Genomic DNA, 7,693 nt, shown 5'->3' with positions numbered 1-7,693 from the left:
GAAAGCGATCAATGATCACGGGCCTTAGAGTAGGAGTCGCCCAAAGCCCCGAACCAAGTAAAAAAACTTGGGTCTTCTTTCTGTGTTGTGCTTTTAATTTCCGCTGCTTAACTCGTTGTTTTTCCAAATACGAAAAGTGAAAGCCACAAGCACTATTCACCTCCCCCCTTTAGCGCTTCTCGATCCAACAGATTCATCCCCTAAAACACCTCATACGGACTCTATTTAAATTCTAAACACTACCAAAAAATTTCATAAGATTATTTCTTCAATAACACTTATTATTTAATTGTTGGATCTTACACATCTTATCAAATAATACAAAGCCCACTCAGGCCTGTAACAGAAAGGTCCCCGCCTCAGAAAACTTATGATAATAAAAATAATGGAAGATATGAGGGACGAGCGGGATGTCGTATAGGGGGAATAAGATTACCATACCACACAAAAATCTAAAGGAGCTCGGCACTAACTGGGGTAAAGTAATATGAAAGTATCTACAGACAGCAGAGAAGAAGGGGTAGATCAAAAAGCGTAGACTAGCCAAAAACTTGTCCTTAAAAAAAGTAAGGCAGTCGTCTGACGGCGTATGTGGTTGGGCATATGTAGTAGGGATGATTATTTGGTGGTCATCGGGAACACTGTAGGACATTTGCATCTGTAGTATCTCGTCGTCGTTAAAGTCAGACTTGGTGGATATATACCACAATCCGGTGATAGGTGGAGGGGGAGGAGAAGAGGCGACCATGGAAAAGAGCGAGAAATAGAAACAGGAAGGTCGACGAAAATCAAGGAGTGGACGAATAGGGGGAGAAAGAGCTTACTGCGGAATATCGCCAGTGAGGAGTGACAAAGAAGAAAAGTAGCGGAGAGCATGCGCAAGGAAGAGGAGATGTGGTGAAGAAGAAGAACGACGGCGAGTAAGGGTTTATAAATCATGGGGACGGCTACTTTGAACCGTCCGATCTAGGATTACACAAAACAAAGTCGAGATCTGGTCGTTGAATTTAAAGTGATGCTTGTCACATCAACCACGGATATCCACTTGTCACATCAAGCGCACGACGGAAGAGAGTAGGACACGGGGCGGTTGGCGACGGGGAAGCATTAATGATGCTTAATTGAAAGGCATGAGCGGCATGCTGGACAATAAGGACCAGAGAATTACACAGTCTTCAAGAAATTGGGTGGATGTTAGCAACCATTAAAAGGCACTCGTTCGAGGAAGCAACAAGAAGTAGAAAAATCGCTAAGTGTCATCGCCAACCATCCCGATCGGCAAAAATCTCTGACTAAGAAGCGGTTGAGCGGAGACATTGTCAATATTCATCATAGCCGAGTGGCGGCTCTAAACCCAGGTTTGTAATTGATAGCCGAGCAGTGACTTTAAACTCATGTCAGTAAGATATAGCCAAGCGACAGCTCTAAACTCATGGGAGAAAGCAGCTTCAACATTCATCATAGCTGAGCGGCAGCTCTATGTTGGAGTGTATACTGAAAGCCTAAGCTTTGTAAACATTCATTATGAATAAAGAATCATTTTTGGTCAAATTGTCTACATTTAGTTGTAGTTGTTCAATTAATTTATATTGTAGATAACATAGTATGTGGTGTCACATGCAGAAGATAATGTTATCAGTACCTTATAAATTATAAACAGTAGCTTGCGACCAAAATGGAAAGGAACAAACCATTAGAAGGTCGTAGTGTAATTAGGTATCAGTTTATCTTGACTGTATAATTACACTAGTACACTCAGAGTGTATTGAGTAAGACCATTTGAGGTCATTTCTTTTATACTGACTTTATAAAGAAACAAAGACCTCGGTTATTATGAAAGTGTGTGCTCTTAATCCTAATATAATAACAAGCACATATATTTGATATTTATTTCTTTAATTTATCAATGGGTGAGATTTAGTTCGATGAATCAATAAGCCCGATAAATTGGGAAATAGTATCACTTATAGTGTGTGTTGTTGATTATAGAAGGAAACTGTGTCCTAGAGATACTAGGTTGATAATGTCCTCAAGAGGAGCTCATAAGGATTGTCATGTTAAACCCTGCAGGTGGACTTAGTCTGACATGACGATAAAGTTGAGCGGTACTACTCTTGGACTAAGATATTAATTAAATGAGTTGTCAGTAACTCACTTAATTAGTGGACATTCGATATCTTAAACACAGGGAGACTAACACACTCATAATAAGAAGGAGCCCAAAAATGTAATTTGGGATTGGTGCGGTAGTTCAATAATAGTTCTCTAGTGGAATGAATTATTATTGATAAAATTAAGTTGTGTGTTAGGGGCCAAGATGTTTAATTTTATCGGAGACCAAAACCAATTCATCCTCTCGGTCCCTATCGTAGCCTCTTATTTATAGAGTACTATACCCACCTATACCCACCTTCTATACCCACCAATAGGGGTCGGCCAAGCTTGGGAACCAAGCTAGGGCCGCCTAGGTATAAGATTGGGTGGCCCTAGCTTGAACCCAAGCTAGTGGGGGCCAAATTAAATTAAAAAAGAAATTTAATTTTAATTTTTATTATGTGGAAGATATAATTTATTAAAGAGAATTAAAATTAAAATATCTCTCTTGTAAAAGATCTACAATAGATTAAAGAAAGAGATTAGATCTCTTTCATTATTTGTAGATTGGTGAGATATTTTATTTTCTCTTTAAAAATTATTCACATGTTGTAAAATTAAAATTATGGAAATTTCTTTTTATCAACCATGAAGAGATTTTTGAAGAGAAATTTTATTTTAAAATTTCCGGAAACAAATTAGGAAGTTTTAATTGTTGATTGAAACTTGTCCAATTTGTTCTTCATGATGTGGCCGACCACTTGAATTTAATTGGAGAAATTTTATTTTATTTTTCTCAATTAAATCATGTCAAGAAAATTAAGGAAATTTTATTGTAATTAAATTTCCTAATTTGCCTAGGCCAAGGAATATAAAAGAAGGGGTGAGGGTGCCTTCATGAGATACAACCTCTATTATTTCTCTCCCTCTTTTGTTCCTTGGTGTGGCCGGCCATCCTTTCCCTCTCTTCCTCTTGTGGTGGCCGAACCCCTCTCTTTCCTTGGAGCTCTTGTGGTGGCCGGATACTACTTGGAGAAGAAGAAGAAGGAGAGGAAGCGAGCATCTCTTGGAGCTTGGTTAGTGTTTTGATTTTCTTCCTTGGTGAAGCTTCTTTCTTTGTGGCCGAACCTAGCTAGGAGGAGAAGAAGGTGGTTGGTGGTTTCTCATCTCGGAAGATCGTTGCCCACACAACGTCCGAGGTTAGAAGAGGAATACGATAGAAGATCAAGAGGTCTTTCTAGAAGGTATAACTAGTAGTTTTTCCTTTTCCGCATCATACTAGTTATTTATGGAAATAATACCAAATACAAGAGGCTTACGTTCTAGTATTTCGAATATGTTTTTCGATGTTGTGTTCTTTTGTTTTATTTATCCTTGTGATTTGATTGTTCTTTTCGGTTAACCTAAAGTTATTTTAGGAAATTAAATATTAGCTTTCTATAAAAGGTTTTGTCTAGTCGGTGGTGGTTGCTCCCATATCCAAGAAGGCCATGTGCCTCGCCACGTCAGTACTGGGAACCAATTATGGAAATTAATATTTAATGGAAGTAATAACTTAAGGTGATTTGGGTCGAACGTGTTAAGTTCCGCAGGAGACCCAAGTCAAAACCTAAAAGAACGAATAGATTAAGTTTTGGATCAAACGTGTTAAGTTCCACAGGCGATCCAAAATTTAATTTAAAAGAACACATGGTAGCTAGGAAAAGGTTCAGACCTTTGTACAAAATTTTTGTACATTGGAACCTCTAGGTTTTCCGAGTAGCAACCAACAATTGGTATCAGAGCTAGGGTTTTGCCTCTGTGAATTTGGTATTAGTTTAATTATGCACATGTCATACATAATTTAGGCAGATTAATAGTAGGATGTGCTAACTTTGTGGATGCAGGATCCAATTATTATGACTTTTAGTTATTATGTGTGTGATTGGACCCTTGGACATGTCAAGGGCATTTATATGTGTGTGCATGATTGTATTAAAAATATAGCAGGAGCTGTATTTAGTTTTATTAGGATTTTATTTTTGATCTAGATACATGTACATTCCTTTTATGGAATATAGGATCAAAAATATAAAATTCGATTTATGTCGCAGATCGAATCTTGCAAAGCGTGGAACCTTCTAAGGACCAGAGGCGCAGCGGAACTAGGAGCAAGATGGATGCGACAGCTAGACCCGGTGGCGGTGGCCAAATATGGCAGCAGCTTGGGATGACAACACACGGAGGACAACTAGAGATAAAAGCCATAATAGTTGAAAATTAGATTTTCTATTTATTGCTTTTATATTTAGCTGTGTGTGTATGTTAGTTTACATGTTTAGTAGGCTAGCATAGTTAAAATTCCTCATTTATAAATAACTAAGTGGGAGAGGGATTTTTAAGTAAATCCCATGGTCTCCATTACTGGTTTGTAAGTGATGCAAACAAGCTTGCGCGTTGGCTCTGAGTGCCTTCCTCCATAACGGATGAGCTTGTTTGTGGATCACTAGAACAAACTTTCATTTTTGGATGACTATAGGAAGTTAATTAAGAGCGTGTGATCTTCCCCAACGGAAGGGGCATAATCTTATTAATGGACTTAGTGTCAAGTAATGGTATACACTTAGACACATCTAATAGTATCCTCCTCATCGGAGTCACTGCTATTATTTGTGTGACCAAATGATACCAACTATTAATTTTATTTGTCAAAAAGTTAGGTTGACAAGATAATAAAATTAATGGGTTAAAACCCTCCTTTTACAAATGTTGAATTTGTATACGTCCACACTAACGTGACATACAAAATTCACGGTGTTATGAGGTGTTGGTTAATTTAAAATAGTATTGTTTGAGGAATCAATATTATTCTAAATTTAGAGTTCTGACCAAAAGTTATTTGTGATTCTTAAGATGACTTTCAACCCACTGTCCATCATACTTCAACAAAATAGACTTACTGGACCTAATTACATAGATTGGAAAAGAAACCTAGACATTGTTCTTACTGCTATTTGTATTGACTAAGCCTTGTTCTGATGCACCCACTGGTGAATCTACCCAAGAGGAGATTGAATATCATAGGAAATGGGTAAAAGAGATGAGATGGCGCGGTGTTACATTTTGCTTTCAATGTCAAATGTATTGCAACATCGACATCAAGATTTACCAACGACTATGATATTATGAACAATCTCAAGGAACTCTTTGGTCATCAGATAGGGCTTCTAGGAAAGAAGCCATGAGAAAGATAATGACAACCACCATGCAAGAGGGTACTCCTGTGAGGATCATATCCTAAAGATGATGGCTTATCCGAACGAGATACAGATCCTTGGAGGAGAAATTGATGGGAAACCAGATCGATATGATCCTCCAACGCTACCTAGAAGTTTTAAGCGGTTCACTGAACTATAATATGAATAAAAGGATTTATTCATTAGGGGAACCACTGACAGAACTGCAGAAGGATTATTTCGTCACAATTCTCAAATTCACTATCTCGAAAATGGTTCTACTTCTAAACCGAGAGGAAAGAAGAAGAAGAAACAAGTCGGCTCAGCAAAGAAAGTGAATAAGTCTCGGTACCGGATTTAAAGCTGGAGTGAAGAAGCCGAAGGGCAAGTGCTTCATCTGCAAGCAGGCAGGACATTGGAAGGCGGACTGTCCTCGTAGGAACCAAAACAAAGGTATATCTCATGCTCTAGTTGTTGAAACATGTTTAGCGGTGTTATCTACCAGCACCTGGTGTGTAGATACGAGAGCCACTGATCATGTCTGCAATTCCTTGCAGGGGTTCCAGGAAACCCGACGACTATCTGAAGGAGAAATTACCGTCTACATGGGCAATGCTACTAAGGTGGCAGCTGTTGCAGTGGGAGACGTCTACTTATCTTTTAGTAGAAATAGGAATTTGGTTTTAAGAAATTGTCTTTATGTACCCAGTTTTAGAAAGAATTTAATTTCAGTTTCTAAACTATTTTTGGATGGATATTCAGTTTCTTTCAGTAACGATGTAGTTATTAAGAGAAATAAAGTTCGGAAATGAACCAAGCATATCTTTGGCATCTAAGGCTTGGTCATATTAACTTAAGTAGGATTCAGCGGCTTATAGCCGATGGACTTTTGGGTTCATTAGAGTTGGAAAATTTTCCAACTTGTGAATCCTGCTTGGAAGGTAAAATGACCAAGAGGCCGTTCAAGGCCAAGGGGTATAGAGCCAAAGAAGTGTTAGAGTTGGTTCACTCTGATTTGTGTGGTCCTATGTCTGTCCAGGCAAGAGGAGGTTTTGAATATTTTGTCTCTTTCATAGACGATTATTCAAGATATGGATACATTTGCCTAATGCGCCGCAAGTCTGAGTGCTTTGATAAGTTCAAAGAATACAAGGCTGATGTGGAGAAACGACTAGGTAAAAGTATCAAGACACTACGGTCAGATCGTGGTGGCGAATACCTCTTAGGAGAGTTTAGGAATTACTTATCAGATGCTGGGATTCAATCCCAACTGTCCGCACCTGGTACACCCCAACAGAATGGTGTGGCAGAACGAAGGAATAGGACTCTTATGGAGATGGTTAGATCGATAATGAGTTATTCAGAATTACCAAATTCGTTTTGGGGATATGCTCTGGAAACAGCATTGTATGTTCTGAACTTAGTACCTTCTAAATCAGTTTCTTCTACTCCCATAGAATTGTGGAATGGGCGAAAACCTAGTCTAAGACATATTCGGATTTGGGGTAGTACAACACATGTGCTGAAACCAGATGCTGATAAGTTAGAATCCCGTACAGAAGTTCGCGTGTTTGTAGGATATCCCAAAGGAACGAAAGGTGGTTTATTTTATAGTCCTAAAGACCAGAAGGTCATTGTTAGCACCAATGCCCAGTTTTTAGAAGAAGACTATATAATGGATCACAAGCCCAGTAGCAAAGTTGTTTTAGAAGAACTTAGAGAGGACACGTCTACTTCAGTACCAACAGTACAAAATGAAGTACCACAAGAGACTGCAACACGTGTCACACATGATACACAACCACAGACAGTGCCTCGTCGTAGTGGGAGGGTTGTAAGGCAACCTGAAAGATTCATGTTTTTGGGAGAGTTTTCGGATTTGATCCCAGGTAAACATTAACCTGATCCCCGGACATATGACGAAGCACTCCAAGATATAGATGCAGCATCTTGGCAAAAGGTGATGAATTCTGAAATAGAGTCATGTACTCTAATAAGGTCTGGGAGCTTGTAGAACCACCTGATGGTGTAAAAGCCGTTGGATGTAAGTGGATCTACAAAAGGAAAAGACGGACAGACGGGAAGGTAGAAACCTTCAAAGCTAGGCTTGTTGCGAAAGGGTACACTCAGAAAGAGGGAATCGATTATGAGGAAACCTTTTCACCGGTAGTCATGCTTAAGTCTATCCGGATACTCTTATCCATTGCTGCTCATATGGATTATGAGATTTGGCAAATGGATGTCAAGACAGCTTTCCTTAATGGAAGTCTTGAAGAGAACATCCATATGAAGCAACCAGAAGGGTTCATTGAAAAGGGTAAAGAGCATCTAGTGTGTAAGCTCAATCGGTCCATTTATGGACTGAAGCAAGCTTCAAGATCTTG

Source organism: Zingiber officinale, chromosome 4A (genome assembly GCF_018446385.1).
Source record: "Zingiber officinale cultivar Zhangliang chromosome 4A, Zo_v1.1, whole genome shotgun sequence".
NCBI classification, from domain to species: domain Eukaryota; kingdom Viridiplantae; phylum Streptophyta; class Magnoliopsida; order Zingiberales; family Zingiberaceae; genus Zingiber; species Zingiber officinale.
Note: the sequence above shows the minus strand (reverse complement) of the source record.